This window comes from Quercus suber, unplaced genomic scaffold (genome assembly GCF_002906115.3).
Source record: "Quercus suber isolate HL8 unplaced genomic scaffold, Cork oak 2.0 scaffold_488, whole genome shotgun sequence".
In the NCBI taxonomy this organism is placed as follows: Eukaryota; Viridiplantae; Streptophyta; class Magnoliopsida; order Fagales; family Fagaceae; genus Quercus; species Quercus suber.
In genome coordinates, this window is record NW_027069938.1 from 526,984 (window position 1) to 545,875 (window position 18,892).

An 18,892-nucleotide genomic window follows, 5' to 3' on the forward strand; every position below is an offset into this window, starting at 1 on the left:
AGTCGATACCGTATCAGCCACCGGCCGGTATGTACTGTACTCGTATGAATATACCGGTATCGAAACGCCAACATTTCGTACAGGTTAAATACCCCGGCTATACAAGCCGGTACAGAAAAAAGATTTTTTTTTTTTTTTTTTTTTTTTTTAGTTTTGTAATTTTTGAATTTTTATAAGGGAGGAATGGTAACTTATCTGCATTAACTTATTAGTATTATTTTTTTTTCTTAGTATGCAATGAACAATTAAGCTTTCTATTTTTTATATTTTGTGTGTGTGTGTGTGTGTGTGTGTGTGTGTGTGTGTGTTTTCCTTTTAATTGATGCTAAAGTCTAAAACTATAAATAATTTGTTATAAATTGAGGTAATGTTTTATTGTAAACTTTTGTATTTATTATAATACACACACACACACACACACACACACATATAAAATAGTGGTAAACCCAAAATGGTACACTGGTATTGATCGGTACCGAAATATATCGTTCCACTAGTCAAACCGACACAATCTCTGGTACGAGATTGACTCTCTTGATAAGAGTTACTACTTGTGTTTTTCTTGGTTATGTGATTAATAGTGCATATAGATTTTTTGTTCTTGAAAACAAAATAATTTTTGAATTTGGTGATGCAATTTTTCATGAAGAAAAATTTCCTTTTAATTTGAAAAATATTGGGAGTGAAGAAAATATTTTGTTGCAACCTAATTCTTCAACTTCACATTTACAAAATCAAGAAAATTTTGAAATTGAACCTAGAAGGAGTGAAAGAGCTAGAGTTGAAAAGGATTTGGGTCCTGATTATTATGTTTTTAATATAGAGGAAAATCTCCAAAATTTAAAAGAGGCTTTAACATCACCTAATGCTATATTTTGGAAAGAGGTTGTAAATGATAAGATGGAATCTCTAATTTATAATAGAACTTGGAAATTAGTAGATCTTCCACCAGGTTGTAAGACTATAGGTTGTAAATGGGTCCTTAGAAAAAAGTTGAAACCGGATGAATCAATAAATAAGTTTAAAGTTAAACTTGTTGCAAAAGGCTTTAAACAAAAAGCTGATCTTGATTTCTTTGATACTTTTTCTCCGATAACAAGAATTACATCTATTAATTTGTTAACTGCTATTGCTGCAATTTTTTATTTGAAAATTCATCAAATGGATGTAAAAACTGCTTTTCTAAATGGAAACCTAGAGAAAGAGATTTATATGGATCAACCTAAAAGCTTTGTAGAGCTTGGACAAGAAAGCAAGGTATGTAAGCTAACTAAGTCCCTATATGGCTTAAAACAAACACCTAAACAGTGACATGAAAAGTTTGATTCCTGCATGCTTAAGAATGGATATAAATCAAATGTGTTAGGTTCTAAAGATTTAAGATTTTATGTATTTAGAACTCTAATGTGTAATGTTGGCAAACCATGATCAAAACAATATGTTTAGTCTTGTTTAGGCTTGCTCAAAGTATGTTTATTTGTAAAACTGGAATCGAGTGATTGCAGATTTATTGGACTAAATCTGTAAGGCTCGATCGATCGAAAATTAGACTCAATCGATCGAACCACGTACAGATTTATTTTTCTGCAGAGTTCCAGTTCAGCCCAAACTCTATTTAAACGTCTTGGGGTTCAAGTAAAACACTCCTATATATAAGGAAAACCCTAGAACTTTTTTGGGACTTTTGGGAGAGAGAGATTAGAGTGCCTCTTGTGCCTCCTTTTATTTTTAGGGTTTTGTACCCAAACCTCTCTAAGTCTTTGTTGCTCATATTGCTGTTTTGTGTAAATCTCTTGTGAGATCTTTGAGGAGTTTTCCTTTACACAAAGCTTAGGGTTTTCAAGGTGGAAATATTATCAAAACCTTGATGATCATTCAGTTACAGATTCAAGAACTTAAAGATACACAAGCGGGGGTGCTTGTACTTGATTAAAGAATCCAAGAAAGGAGTCCGTGGATTCGGAGCTTACACGTGGTCGTGTCAGTAAGTTCTACTGGTGGGTAGCATTAGGAAGTCGAGCGGGGAGCTTGTAGTCCTTTTGTATGAACTTCGATTCTTTCATAGTGGATTCAGGTTTGCCTTGAGGACCGGTGGGTCAAATCCTCCCCAGGTTTTTACCGAGTGGTTTCCTGGGTGATCATATCTTGTGTTATTTATTATTCCGATGCTTTATATGTTTGATATGATTGTTTGATTATTTTAACCTAGAATTGTTTAATTTGACTAAGTAACAACTTGGCTAATTAACTAGGCTACGCAATCTGGTTGGTTTAAGGGGTCTAAATTTCCATGTGGTATAAGAGCGGGTAGCTCTTCTGTTTTAGATCTTTTGATCTAAGAGCTGATCCTTGACCCCTGATGTTATGGATAATTTGAAGTGTCTTTCTGATCATGGTTCTGCTCATGCTTCTGATGATTTTATTGATGCCTGTGATGTTTTGAATAAGAAGGACACTATTGTTTCTGTTGATTTTTTTGATGCTTTTAAAACTCTTCGTAAGGAATTATCTAAATCTTTGAAAATTGCCAAGAAATTTAAAGAAGAGTTAAAATTGGCTAATCTTGAAAAAGAGGATTTGATTGTGAGATTAGATGAATCTAATAAAAAGAATGAATTTTTGAGAAATCAAATTTCCTCTCAAGATGAGAAGATGAAAAGCTTGGAACAAGAGTTAGTTGAGTCTCAAACTAAACTTGAAAATTTGACTAGTACCAAGCATGCTGTTGATAACAAAAGTGTTTCTGTTTCTCTTAAGCCTAAAACTGAGAAAGTTTATATCCCTCCTTTTAAGAGGAATAATAAAGAAAAGGCTTATTTTGCTAGGTTAGACAAAGGTAAAAGTTCTGATGTTGACGCTGAAGTTTCTAAACCTAAGTCTAAACTTACTGTTGGAGAGCATAATAAATCTGCTTTTGTGCCTACCTGTCACCTTTGTGGTGTTGTTGGTCATATTAGACCAAACTGTTCTTTGTTGAGGCAAAAACCAAAATCTGAGACTAGATTTGCTGTTAGGAATACTGATGTTCCTAAATTTGTTCCTGTTTGTCACTTTTGTGGTGTTCGTGGTCACATTCGTCCTAATTGTCATAAATTGAAATTTAAACACTCTGTTTGTCAATCTAGGATATGTGATGATATTTCTCCTGCCATAAGTCCATATAAATTGTTTCATATTCTTTTGAAAAATTTGAGCTTGTTGGCTTGTGAAAGAAATTTGCAGGATTTCAGTTTTTCTCAGAAGATTGGTGTAATTCCTCAAATACACTCTGCTTTACATGGATTTTCACCTACAAAGCCGAAGACTCGTACTAGATGGGTGAGAAAAGATTCTCCAAGGTGAGTGTTGCTAACTTGTCCCTGATTTAATTCTTTCAATTATTTGTGGACATGTTTTGTTTTTGTTTTTGGTTGTTTTGTTTTTTTTTTTTAGGTTGTTTTCATTAAAAAAAAAAATCCAAAAACATTGAAAAATTTCAAAAAGACAAAAATATTTTATTTTGAGTCTTGTTTTATTTGTTTTGAGGATTACATGGGTTATGATATCTCTCTCTTGATTTAAAACATGCTTGACATTGTGGAGAAACTTGAATAGTACGCTAAGCTATTTCTGATTTTGTGTGAGTATGTACTAGTTTGTACATGTACTCATGGGTTAATTAAGAAATTGATATTTCTTGTTTGTGTACCCTCTATAGCTTAGTTAAACATTGTCATGCATTGCATTTGCATTATTCATTTAGCATAATGTGTCCTTTTTGTTTTTGGTCATAAAATTTTTTAAACCAAAAAGATTTTTGTGTTTTGTATTTCATATCATGGATTTGAAATCAAGGTTGGCCATCTTATCTTTACATAACAAGTTTATGTACCTTGTTTAGCTCGAATGAGTTTAATTATTGCACTTGACTAGTTGAAACTTTGTAGTGCATGTTGTGTGGGAAAGATGTGTGTAGTTTTTAATCACTTTGTCTTAATCATGAAGTCATATGTTATTTAACTGTCGGACTTGACTCTTTTGAGAAAGGCATAAATAATCATCTCACCACTGTTCACTAGCCAATCATGAACACCTTAGTGCATATCATAAGATTCTGTGCTCGAGAAAGTGTAGCACATGCACAAAAAGAACATAAGGTGTAGCCTCAAATTAAATTAAAACGGGTGTGTACTATTAGGCTTGATGCCAATTCATTTAATTCAAACCAGTGTGTACTATTAGGCTGAATGCCATTTCATACAAATAAGAGGCAAAAATGCAAGAAACTTACATGATTGCAAGTTTTTGTTCTAGGAGATGTGGGAGTTATAGGATGTAACTCTTTAGGTGATAGTCTCTTTTAAATTCTATGTGATGGATTGTGTAGACTTTGTGATTAATTGCTATTCACATATTACCTCACATGTATCTCAATCTTTTGCTAGTTGCACACACTACACAAGTTACTCTTTGTTAAACTTGGTACATTTTATTGTGTGTGATCTTGTTGTGGCCATCCAAGATTAAAAGTTCCTTGATTTTAATGCAAAATGTGTTTAATGTTTGCGCTTTAAGGACAATTTGATTGAAAATCTTGATTTTGGAAGATCTAGGTTAAATTCAAGTGTTTTTGAAAAACTTTTCGTCTCATACTCATGCATTTTTTATAAAACAATGTGCTTTGAGGAGTTTCTGCATTAAAATGCTCTGTTTTTCAAAAAACTGATTTTTCCAGATTTTCAATCGATCGAACCTGTTTTTCGATCAATCGAAATTACGATTAAAATTTTTGATCTGAGTCTGCCTGACTCGATTGATGTTCGATCGATACTCGATCGATCGAAACTAAAATTTTTTCAGTTTCTATGTTTTTGACCAAAACTTTTTCATGCATCATTTGTGTTTAGGATTCACATGCATTGCATTGTTTTTGTATCCATCTTATAGTTTTGCAGTCATATCTCTCATTGTTTTCACACATAGCATGCATACACTTTGCTAAATTGGGTACTCAACTTGATTTAAAAATTGATTGATTACTTTTTAAGTTTTGTACATTCTAGTATATGCTATTTCTTATGTGTGAATTGTAGAAAATATTTTTCTTAAGAGATATGATGGATAATCAATGTGCAAATATTTTCTCTGCTCATGCAACTGTTTATGGGTCACACAGTGCCATGTTTGCATTTTATTGAAAGAGGAAATATTTTTTCTTCATGTGTTTCCTCACCTTAGTTTTTAATTTTGGTTTGTGGGTTTTTAACTTTGGTCCTGCTGGTGAGGATGTACCTGATCCTGTTGGTGATGCTGCTGCTACTGCTGTTTTTCCCCTACCTCCTTTATTTTTCCCAAAAACTGTTTTTCCCAAAACTTGTTTTGTTTTTCCTATTTTTGATAGGGGAAGAAAAGTTTTTTTAACCTGTGTTGTTCATAGGGGGAGCTATCTCTATTTTCTATAGAGTTGAATTGTTTTATGTCCCCTTCTTTCTCTATTTTCTCGTATCCTTTGTTGCGTATGTTGATTGTTTACTCTTTGTATAAGTTGTCTTTGTCAATACGTGACAAAAAGGGGGAGAAATAGTTGATATGTGGGAATATGTGTGGAAAATACAAGAATGTTATGTTTAGGGGGAGTTAACATTGTTTTTTATGTATCTAACTTAGGGGGAGAGTTAGTTTGCATATTTGTTGATTTACTGTTTTTTTGTCACACATGCGTTTATGCGTTTGTTGAGTGTTTCAGGAAATATACAGGCTGATTCAATTGAGCTGCTGTCTATACTTGCAATTGATGGATAGTAGTTAGGTTGGATTTGTTGTTATGAGCAGTATTTTTGTAATGGGCTTTTACTTTGTAAACTTTGAACTTTTAATTTATGTTTTGTCACGGATTGCCAAAGGGGGAGATTGTTAGGTTCTAAAGATTTATGATTTTATGTATTTAGAATTCTAATGTGTAATGTTGGCAAACCATGATCAAAACAATATGTTTAATCTTGTTTAGGCTTGCTCAAAGTATGTTTATTTGTGAAACTGGAATCGAGTGATTGCAGATTTATTGGACTAAATCTTTAAGGCTCGATCGATCGAAAATTAGACTCGATCGATCGAACCACGTACAGATTTATTTTTCTGCAGAGTTCCAGTTCAGCCCAAACTCTATTTAAACGTCTTGGGGTTCAAGTAAAACACTCCTATATATAAGGAAAACCCTAGAACGTTTTTGGGACTTTTGGGAGAGAGAGATTAGAGTGCCTCTTGTGCCTCCTTTTATTTTTAGGGTTTTGTACCCAAACCTCTCTAAGTCTTTGTTGCTCATATTACTGTTTTGTGTAAATCTCTTATGAAATCTTTGAGGAGCTTTCCTTTACACAAAGCTTAGGGTTTTCAAGGTGGAGATATTATCAAAAGCTTGATGATCATTCAGTTGCAGATTCAAGAACTTAAAGATACACAAGCGGGGGTGCTTGTACTTGATTAAAGAATCCAAGAAAGAAGGAGTCTGTGGATTCGGAGCTTGCACGTGGTCGTGTCAGTAAGTTCTACTGGTGGGTAGCATTAGGAAGTTGAGCGGGGAGCTTGTAGTCCTTTTGTATGAACTTCGATTCTTTCATAGTGGATTCAGGTTTGCCTTGAGGATCGGTGGGTCAAATCCTCCCCAAGTTTTTACCGTGTGGTTTCCTAAGTGATCATATCTTGTGCTATTTATTATTCTGTTGCTTTATATGTTTGATATGATTGTTTGATTGTTTTAACCTAGAATTGTTTAATTTGACTAAATAACAACTTGGCTAATTAACTAGACTACGCAATCTAGTTGGTTTAAGGGGTCTAAATTAACAACAAAATGAATGTGATAAATGTATTTATTCTAAATAATGGAATAATTTACATGTTATATTAGCCTCTATGTGGATGATATGTTGATTTTTGGCTCAAATATACCTGTTATAAATGAGACAAAAAAATATGCTTAAAAGCCATTTTGATATGAAAGATCTTGGTGAGGCTAGTTTTATTTTGGGCATGAAAATTACAAAAACATATGATGGAATAATTCTTGATCAATCACATCATGTTGAGAAAATATTGAGAAAATATAATTTTCATGATCACAAAAGTATAGCTACTCCTTTTGATTTTAGTGTTCATTTATTTCCTGCGAATAATGATGATGAGATTTTTAATCAAAATGTTTACGCTAGCATCGTTGGTAGTTTACGTTATGCTACTGATTGTACTAAACCTGACATTGCATATGCTAGGAGTGCTAAGCAGATTTACAAGTAAGCCTAGTAAAGATCATTGACTAGCTATTAAGCGAGTCATGCGATATTTAATTGATACCAAAAGTTATGGCTTATTTTATAAAAAGTACCCTACTATGATTGAAGCTTTCAGTGATGCTAATTGGAATACTTTGTCAGGTGATTCTCTCTCTACCATTGGTTATATTTTTACCTTAGGTAGTGGTGCTATTTGTTGGAAATCTAAAAAGCAAACAATAATTTCTAATTCCACAATGGATGCTGAATTAATAGCATTAGCTTCAGCTAATGAAGAGGCAAATTGGTTTAGAGATTTGTTATATGAAATTCCACTTTGGGAAAAGCCAATTCCACCTATATTAATTCATTGTAATAGCACTGCCGCAATTGGTAAAGTTAAAAACTGTTACTATGATGGTAAATCCAAACCTATAAGTAGAAAGCACAATATTGTATGATCTTATTTGAGTAATGGCATCATAACTGTGGATTATATTAAATCTAATGATAATCTTACAGATCCATTTACCAAGGCCTTGGCAAAAGATAGCATCTGGAATACATCGATGAGGATGGGACTAAAGTCCATAGATTCATGAGCCATGTATAAGAATTCGGTTCAATGGGAAAAACGAAATATACAATAGTTGTAGGAAATGCACTATTTATTTCTTCAATTATTTATTTTGTAAATAATTATTTAATTGTTCATCCCTATGATGTAAGTGCATTTATCCTGTAATGTGGAAAGGTTGAGTAAAAAAACTCTTAATGAAATTTGTAATTCGTATCAGTGGGGTGTCAAAATTACAGGAGCACCCTTGACAAAATTTCACCTATGTGAGTGTGGGGGTGGGGCTGCTCCCCATGAGATTTGGACTTAATCTCAAATACACTCATGAAACTAGGATCAGCACACGGTCGTAAAGTGCTAGTTATAAAAGCTTATGTCAACACCTGGGTTGTTATGTGTAAGCCATGATGCTTAATTTCCCTAAAGCGGTCCTAGTACAAGTTGAAGATCACTACAACTTTGGAATTGAGATCGCTGTTTTACTAAGTGAAGGTTCACTGCAGAGCACACCTTCATGATGCTTAGTGATTTGCCTTTACTTGGTAATCTCTCTTTAACTAAAAAAAATTTAATATTAAAATGAGTGGGGGATTGTTGGAGCATTTTAATATTAATTAATTAGAATGAATAAACATTGAAAATGAGAAATACTATTTTATTCTTTTTAATTGTGGTGATTAATGGGCTAATATGAATTGACTCAAATATTGGGCTAGATACATGCGCAATGGGAAGGTGAATGGTGGAGGTGTCAAAAATGGAAATGAATCAACCTCTTAGGTCCTCCTACTTGACAGCTCATTTAGAATAATTACCATATCTGTTGGTGAGTAAATGGCCCGAATTAATACTCCATTTTTATTATGGAAAATGAAGAGTTATTAACCCACTAAATGGACTATCCATTTGGGCCTTTTTATTCTTCAGAAACTCCTTATCTCACCATTACTTGTGTAACTCCAGCCCATCAGATTAATATTCAGCAATTAATCTTGTAACACCCATTACATCAAAATAATGGACCTAATTAATCAAATTAATTTGGGTAGTAATTTCATGAGGCCAATTGAGCCTATAAATAGACTGATTCAGACCCAATCCAAATGATTGCAATATACACTAAAAAAAATAAAGAGGTTCTTGGCAAGGAAGGGTGTTCTTTCCTTAGGAGCTTTGGGCTTGAACACTTTTTGCATAGGTTGTTCTAGCCATATGACTTTTGTTGGGCTATTATATCCTGGGGGAGACAAGTCAGAGAAGGTCTACACCGGTTACAAAGTTTAGCTAACCAAGGGCTTGAATCTCCCTAAAGAGAGCGAGCGCTGCACCTAAATCCAAATAATGTTGTGTAATTTTTCTCTTTAAATTAATAATATTCAGAAGCATTATTCAGATTCTCTTTATGTTATTTCCATTATTATTGTACTTACACCAACACATCCCACCTTACGTTTATTTCACGTCAAATGTCTTTGGTCGTTGATATCTTTGTCATTGCTTTTGCATTTGCCAAAGCTAGATGAGACAGTTTCATGCAAGCATAGTGACCTACAAGAACCATTGAAACTCCAAGGGTGCATACCTATTCATGGTAGAGATCTTCCAGAATCAATTCAAGATCGAACAAGTGAGTTTTACAAAATGTTTCTTTTCAGTGAAAATGAGTTGCGATTAGCTAAGGGTATTATCCTTAATACTTTCATGTGTTTGGAAGAAAGTGCTATAAAAGCATTGTTAGAAGAAGATAAAAATCTCACTTTATCCAATTGGACCCATCATTCAAACTGGTTCAACTTCAAGCAATCAGGTTCAAGGGTCAAACTACTTAAGATGGTTAGACAATCAGCCATATAGCTCTATTTTTTATGAGTTGGGAAATCCTCCTCATCTAAACATGGTAATGGAGGACGACCAAAATGCCATAAAAAACACATTCAATGCAAGAGCCGTTACGGTCAAATGAAGCAAGGGGCATAATAACTCAGAAGTCCCCATAAACACCACATTTATCACCAAATATGTTACTTAAACAAGCAATTAAGCCACCATTGAAGGCCTCCAATGGCTAGAAAGGTAAAAGCATATATAAAGGAGGTCAAACCTAGAGCAAAGGTAAACAAATACACATATATCATTCCAAATATTCAAATACCATTTTCTCCAATCATGTCATCGGAGGTTCATTGGCTGGCACCATGACGACGTTCAAGGCCAAGCTAAAGTCCAAAGAGTTTGCGGTGGCACTCACAAAAAGTCTACCAGAATCAATGACGGAGTTGCTAATAAAGGCTTAGAAGTATATGAATGCGGAAGAAGCTCTTACCATGATAAAGGTAGGGGAACTCGAACAAGCAAGACAAGCACTCCAGACAACCCCAAAGAGCAAAAGAGGGAAAGGAAAGACCATTCATCTAGCCATGATAGGAACAAGAGAAAGGATGATAAGACCCATAAAATGGTAAATTTCACACCTTTGGAAATGCCTATTGACCAAATCTTGATGCAAATTTAGAACGTCCATCAGCATAGGTGGCTGAAACCATTAAATTGTTCGCCCAATGCTCAAAATAAGAACAAGTACTACCTTTTCCACTAAGATCATGGACATTACATAGATGAATGTAGAGACCTCAAAGAACAAATAGAAGAACTAATCCAGAAAGGAAAGTTGCAAACGTTTGTCAAGAAAGACACGTACAGACAACAAAGTAGGAGCATCGAGCTAGATCGTAAGACAAGCCTAAGGATGAAGATAAGCTGCAAGAACGACCAAAGAGTGCTATAGGAGGAATAAGGATGATTAATGGAGGTCCAACAACAAGAGGGTCTTTTAGGTCCCTTAAGAAGTCACAACAAAGATAGGTTAACAATGTCCATATGATGCCACCGTTGAAATACAAGAAAAGAGAAAACACGGATATGGTCTTCCCAAAAGAGGATGCCAGAGGGGTGAAATAGTCACATGATGACCCGCGTTGGTCATCATGCTCATGATAGAGGGGTTCAACACTAGAAGAATCTTGGTAGACAATGGGAGTTCTGCTAACATTGTTTACCTTTTCACATTTCAATAGTTGAAAGTAGACCTAAAGAGACTTTGTCCATTTGAGTCTCCTCTCATCAATTTTAGTGGAGATAGGGTGTACTCGAAGGGAATAGTGACCTTGATGGTCACAAATGGCTCATACCCGCAATAGATAAATAGGCAACTCAACTTTTTGGTGGTTGACTGTCCCTCATCCTACAACATCATCATTGGACGACCAACACTCAACAGATGGAAAGCAACGACATTGACGTATTGCCTAAAAGTAAAATTCCCTACAGAAAATGGGGTAAGAGTGATAAAAGGGGACCCGATTCTAGCTCGTGAGTGTTACAAGCAATATTAGTATTGAAGGAAAACCATACGTGAATGATCGAAAAAAGGAGTCCATAAGTGGTGGAAGCATTGGAGACAGTTGATCTAATAGAGGGAGAATCAACGAAGATAACGAATGTGGGGGCAAACCTTGATCCTTCGACAAAATGAGAGATAGTAGAGTTCCTAAAGAAAAATTTAGACGCCTTTGCCTAGAGCCATGAGGACATGCCTGGCATATCTGAAGATGTCATTCAACACCGGCTAAATGGGGACCTTAAGAAGAAACTCGTCCAATAAAGAAGAAGAGTCTTCGTACCTAAACAAAACAGAGCCATTATGGATGAGGTAGACAAGCTCCTGGCCACCAAGTTTATTCAGGAAGTCTACTACCTAGAATGGTTAGCCAATGTCATCATGGTGAAAAAAGGCAAACAGGAAATGGAGAATATGCGTAAATTTTACAGATCTAAGTAGTGCCTGCCTAAAAGATAGCTTCCTGTTATCATGGATTGACCAACTTATTAATTCAACAGTGAGACATAAGCTCATGATGTGCATGGATTCATTCTCAAGATATAATCATATCCAAATGTTAGAAGAAGATCAAGAGAAAATGGCATTCATCACTAGCCAAGGACTCTATTACTATATAGTCATACCGTTTGGGTTAAAGAATGCAGAAGCTACCTATCAAAGGTTGGTGAACCAAATGTTCAGCAAGTAGATAGGGAGGAATATGGAGGTTTATGTAGACAATATGCTCGTCAAGAGTAAACAGGAGGAGATCCACTTGGACAACCTCAAAGAAACTTTTGAAACACTAAGGCAATATAAAATGAGGTTAAACCCAGCAAAATGTGCATTTAGGGTCTCCTTAATGAAATTCCTTGGCTTCATGGTATCATAACAAGGGATAGAGGCTAATCCTAAGAAGGTAAAAGCCACGGAGATGTCATCACCTAGGAATTTCAAGGAGGTATAGAAATTGGTGGGAAGAGTGGCAGCCCTCAACAGTTTTGTCTCTAAGACAACAGACAAATGCCTACCTTTTTTCAATACCCTAAAACAAGCCTTTGTGTGGATCGATGAATGTGAGACTACATTCTAGGAGCTAAATGGCTAATTGAACAACCCACCACTTTTAAGTCCATCCAAAGAAGGCAAAGACTTATTCCTATATCTTGCAATTTCCGCTACCACGATGAGTGCAACATGATTTAGGAAGACTCAAAAATCTAGCGCCCAATATACTACATCAACCAAGCCTTCTAGGGGGCAGAGGCAAAATACCCATGCATTGAGAAGATCACCTTCACTCTGATCATCGCCTCTCGAAAGTTGTGTCCTTATTTCCAAGTAAACCCAATCCTTGTCATTGCAAACCAACCAATCAAGAAGGCGATGAGTAAACCAGAAGCAGCAGGTTGAATGGTACAGTGGGTAATTAAGTTGAGCCAATTTGACATTAAGCACAAACCTCGAACAGCCATAAAATCCCAAGTATTAGCCAGCTTTATTGTTGAATTTACTTTGCCAAAAGAGAGCGTGGCAAACACGTCGAAGTTATGGATGATATAGACGGACAGGCCGTCAGTGAAGAATATGGGCAAAGTTGGAGTTGCTATCACTTCCCTAGAAGGAGACACTCTGAGATATGCAATCCAATTCCAGTTCTCCACCACCAACAATGAATCAGAGTATGAGACTATTTTGACAGGGCTCAATAAGGCAAAAACCAAGGGAGCCAAAAATTTTCTCTTGAAGAGTGACTCCAAATTGGTAATAGGACAGATTAAAGGAGATTATGAAGCGAAGGAACAAAGAATGCAAAGATACCTAAAGCTAACAAACCGATTGGTTGGAGAGTTAGAACAGGTGGATTTCATGCAAGTCCCCCCGTGGCCTGAATAGTCGAGAAGTCTTCATCATCTAAACATGGTAATGGATGACCAAAATGCCATAAAGAAGGCATTCAGTGCAAGAGCCGTTATGGTCAGACGGAGCAAGGAGCATAACAGCTCAAAAGTCCCCATAAGCACCGCATTAATCACCAAATACGTTACTCAAACAAGCAATTAAGCCACCATTGAAGGCCTCCAATGGCTAGAAAGGTAAAAGCAAAAATAAAGGAGATCAGACCTAGAGCAAAGGTACACAAAAACACATATTTCATTCCATATATTCAAATACAATTTCTCCAATCATCTGATTTTGTCATCTAAGGTTTATTAGCTGACACCACGCCGGTGACCTATTCAACTCACACCTTATTTCTTACAAGAACGCACGGTTCTGTCTAGACGATAACAGAGACTGACGAACTTGGCTTCATCAGTTTTATTTGTTTGTTTTGACAGTAATGGTACCCTCTCTTATGAGCAAACCAATGAGCTAGCCCTTGGATTGGAATTGAGTGGGCATAAGTTCTTATGGGTTTTAAGAAGCCCGAATAATAAACATGATGTTGCATACCTGAAAGACCAAACCCTTGACAACAACCCACTTGCTTTCTTACCAAAAGGGTTCGTAGAAAGGACTAAAGGGCAAAGTCTAGTGGTGCCCTCTTGGACACCACAAGCCCAAGTACTTAGCCATGGCTCCACTGGTGGGTTCTTAACTCATTGTGGTTGGAATTCGACCCTAGAGAGTATCATGCATGGCATATCATTAACTGCATGGCTACTGTTAGAAATACTGAATGTAATTGTATTGTATTTCATCATTGAAAGAATGTACATAGATGCCTTTATATAGGAGGCATATGTGTGCAGTACAAGTAAATATGTGTGTGATACAAGTAACCTAACTGGGCCTAAAGCCCACAACACTATATATGTTAACAGCCCCCCTCAAACTCAAGGTGGATGTGAGACCAACTTGAGGTTGTCAACCAAAGTACGAAGGCGTCCCTTAGGATGTGACTTGGTGAAGATATCTGTAAGTTGATCTTTAGAGGAGACTGAGATCAGCTTGAGAGCACCATGGACAAGATGAAAACGGATAAAATGACAATCGATCTCAATGTGTTTAGTCTGTTCATGGAAGACATCATTGTGAGCAATATGAATAGCACTCTGGTTGTCACAATAAAGAGGAGTAGCAGAGGATGTAGACACACCTAAGTCTTTGAGAAGCCATCGTAGCCAAAGGAGCTCAGATGTGGTATCAGCAAGGGCACGATATTCTGCTTCAGTACTGGAGCGGGCCACATGAGTTTGTTTCTTGCTTCGCCAAGAAATCAGAGAAGAACCAAGAAGAAAGCAATAACCAGTGGTGGACCTGCGATCAGTGGGGTCTCCTGCCCAATCAGCATCAGAAAATGCACGAAGAGTAAGAGGAGACTGAGCAGAGTAGAAAAGACCATGGAAGAGAGTGCCCTTTAAGTATCGAAGAATGCGCAGAACAGCAGCATAGTGAGTCGATCGTGGAGCAGACAGATACTGGCTCACTTGGTGAACAGCATAGGAAATGTCTGGACGAGTGACAGTGAGATAAACCAAGCTGCCAACCAAGCGTCTGTAAAGAGAGGGATTAGACAATGGTTTCCCCCCTGAGGGAGTCAGATGCGCATTAAGCTCAACTGGAGTGTCCACAGTCTTGCTATCAGTGAGTCCAGCGCGAGACAAGAGTTCAGAGGCATACTTGGCTTGAGTAATATAAAGTCCATCTGTAGAATGAGTGATTTCAAGACCCAAGAAGTAGCTGAGATATCCAAGATCTTTCATCTCAAACTGCTGACTGAGAAAAGCCTTGAGTTCTTGAATGCCACTGAGGTCATCACCAGTTATGATCATATCATCCACATATAAGAGGAGTAAAATAGTGCCTTTGTCAGTGCGACGAAGAAATAAGGCAGAATCATAGTGACTGGCCATGTAACCCAAGTGAGAGATGGTAGAGCTGAATTTGGCAAACCAAGCTCGTGGAGCTTGTTTAAGGCCATAAAGTGCACGTCGAAGGTGGCAAACCTTATTTGAGTCAACAGAGAGACCAGGAGGAGGTTGCATATACACTTCTTCACTTAAATCCCCATTAAGAAATGCATTTTTGACATCCATCTGAAAAAGGTCCCATTTACTGGCAGCAGCAACAGCTAAGAGGGCACGGACAGATGAGATACGGGCAACCGGAGCAAAAGTTTCTTCATAATCAATCCCATACTCTTGTGTAAAACCTTTTGCAACAAGACGAGCTTTGTAGCGCTCAATGGACCCATCAGAGCGAGTCTTAATCTTGTAGATCCACTTACAACCAACCACAGATTTCCCAGGAGGAAGTGTCACCAAATCCCAAGTATGGTTTTTAGATAATGCATCAAGTTCCTCTTTCATTGCAATCTGCCATAAAGGGTCAGTGGAAGCCTCACGATAGGTGTGAGGCTCGTGTAGTGTAGCAAGAGCAGTGTAACAATGATAGTCAAGTAAATGTGCAGGAATAGATCTTACCCGAGTTGAGTGACGAGGTGGAATGTCTTGTGCAAGATCTTCAGGCGGAGCAGGAGCAGGAGACCCAAGCTCAGGATTGGGGTTGGGTAGCTCGTTTTCAACCTGTTCATCTTCCACCTGTTCATTAAAGGGTGAACTAGGAAAGGGATCAGTGATATCTGGTGGTTGGATAGAGAAGTCTACAGTAACAGAATCAGGAGCAACTATAGGAGGATCAGGAGCAGCTACAGAAGGAATATGTGTCTCATCTGGAAAAAGATCTAAGACAGAGGAGGAAGACAAGGAAACACTGAAATGAGAAAGTTCGACAAAGAGGCGATGTTCCCAAAAGACAACATTACGGGAGACACGAAGACGATGAGAGACAGGATCATAACACCTATACCCCTTTTGAGTTTCGCCATAGCCAAGAAAACAACAAAGCCTTGACCGAGGCTCAAGTTTGTTATGCTCATGTGGCTGAAGAAGAACGAAACAAGCAGATCCGAAGGAGCGAAGGTGGTGATAGTCTGGAGGTGACCCAAAAAGGCGCTCATATGGAGTTTGATTTTGGATAACAGGACTCGGAATGCGATTAATAGTATGAACAGCATGAAGAGCAGCTTCACCCCAAAAAGGAGCAGGAACTTTAGCAGAGAGAAGGAGAGCACGAACAGTGTCAAGAATATGACGAAGTTTTCGTTCGGCTCTACCATTTTGCTGAGAGGTACCTGGACAAGTCAGTTGATGAACAGTGCCATAGGAATGCAAAACAGCTTGGAAAGCATATTGAGTGTATTCAAGAGCATTATCAGATCGAAAAATTTTGATGCGTCTGGAAAACTGAGTTTCAACCATTTTTGCAAAATTAGAATATACTTCCAATAATTCAGAACGATGTTTCATATTAAAAATCCAACTATAGCGAGAGTAATCATCAACAAAGACAACAAAATATCTAGACCCACCAATACTAGAGACAGAGGAAGGCCCCCAAACATCAGAATGAATAAGGTCAAAGATATCAGTGGATATGGATTCACTAGTATTGAAAGGCAAAGCTGGTTGTTTTCCTAACTGACATGAAACACAATCAAAATTTTCTGTGGACACTGAACCTAACAAACCTCTAGAAGCCAATTGTTGTACCCGAGAGGAAGATGCGTGACCAAGTCGAGCATGCCAAAGTGCAAGGGAAGGAGTGGAAGAAACTGCAGCAGCTGCAGCAATAGAAACAGGAGCGACAAGTGGAAGACGAAGGTTGTCCACGGGAAACATCCGCCCAACTCTGGGACCGGTCCCAAGCTCCTGTCCCGTCCTAGGATCCTGCACAATGCATCCAGAATAATCAAAGGTAATGCGATAACCCAACTCAGCTAATTGTCCCACAGAAAATAAATTATAAGAAAGGTCAGGAACATTAAAGACTCCAGGAACCGAGAGGTTGGAGGTTGAAACTGAACCTATATTATGACCAGACATTGTGGAACCATTTGCTGTACGAATATTAAGAGGGTGTGGTGTAGGTTTAAGGTCAGAAAATAAGGATGAGTGAGGTGTCATGTGATTGCAACAAGCAGAATCCATAAGCCAAGAGGTAGGAGACATACCAGATAAAGCTGAGAGAGAAGAGGAATAAGATGCATTACCAACCATACGAATGACATTGGCGATGATATTTACAAGGTCATCTTTGGAAATGGAGAAAGTGGATCCAGAAGACTGAGACTGTGTAGAGACAGGAGCCATGGCTTGGACACTCTCAGTGTTAGCAACTGTAGCAGCAGAAGTAGAAACCGCTGATTTGTTGCGCTGATAGCAAGTCTCAATATTATGGCCAAAACGTTTGCAAAAATTGCAAAACCGTTTGTTGGATTGTCGGCGACGATTGTTGCAAAAGGAAGAAAACTTGTCCTTATTCTTCATTTAGAAGCAAAATATGCAAAAATGGACTGCAAAAATGAAATCTACGCAAAAAACTGGGTAAGAAGCACCTGAACTCCAAAAAAGTCAACCGTAGAAAAGTCAACGGTCAAAGTCAACGGCCCGATCAACGGTCAGTCAATGATGACGTCATCTTGGTGGATGACGTCAGCCCTAGGTGACGTGGCAAGATGACGTCACGGATGACGTCAGCAGAACCAAGTGAGGTCGCGTGAGGCGCGTGACAGAGCGCGTGAGGCGCGTGACTGAGGCTGTGACGGCGCGTGACGGTGCGTATGGCGCGTGACTGAGGCGCGGCTTCTTCAGGTGGCACGTGAGAGTGCGTGTAGACTCCGATCCTTGCGAGACTTCCACGAGTACGTAGATCGAGGCGAGACGATCACGGTGGTATCTACAAAAACTTTATCGAAGGAAAATACACAGCGGAGACGGTGGTTGCAGTGGTCTGTGTGGTGCGGGACTCCTCAACGACGGCGGCTGCAGTTTCGGAACCTGAGGACAACGGCTGAGAGACGTCATAGGTTCAACGGTGAGTGGCTGCAGTGGCTATTGTGACGGCGGAAGCGATAAGTGTGGTGTAACACCAAGAGAGACAAGACTGCTAAAAGAAAGGTCAGAGCAGTGGCTCTGATACCATGTTAGAAATACTGAATGTAATTGTATTATATTTCATCATCGAAAGAATGTACATAGATGCCTTTATATAGGAGGCATATGTGTACAGTACAAGTAAATATGTGTGCTATACAAGTAACCTAACTGGACCTAAAGCTCACAACACTATATATGTTAACAGCCACTTTGCGCAGAACAAATAATGAATGTAATATTACTTCTTGAGGATCTAAAAGTGCAACTAAGAATTTCTATCATTTAAAAAAAAAAAAAAAAAAAAAAAAAAAAGAGCGGCACTAAGACCAAAAGCTAACGAGGAAGGCCTAGTGGACCAAGAGGAAATCGCGAAAGTCGTAAAGGGTCTCATGGTCGAAGTGGAGGGCAAGAACGTTAACAGCCATATGAAAAACCTAAAAATTGCTGCTGAGAAAGCACTTAGTGCAGATGGGTCTTCTACAAAGATACTCGCTGAGTTTATATCCCGTTGGACAAATCAACGTGGCTTTTAAGACGTAATATATATATATATATATTTATATTTATATATATTGATACCGAGGACGTAATATATATATAGATATAAAGTTTGTGCATTACAGTGTGCAATAAACAATACTCATATTTTTGGGTTATACTTGTTGCACAACTTTGAAATCATGATTTCAATTCATGTTTTCAAAAAAAATAATAAAATAAAATAAAATTGGCTGTGTAAAATTAT

General features: G+C 37.6%; 1 pseudogene; it reads left to right on the forward strand.

The window, feature by feature from the left end:
* LOC136063129 (hydroquinone glucosyltransferase-like) overlaps window positions 1-18,680 on the forward strand; it is a 22,067-nt pseudogene extending 3,387 nt beyond the window's left edge.
* The last annotated feature ends 212 nt before the right edge of the window (window positions 18,681-18,892 follow it).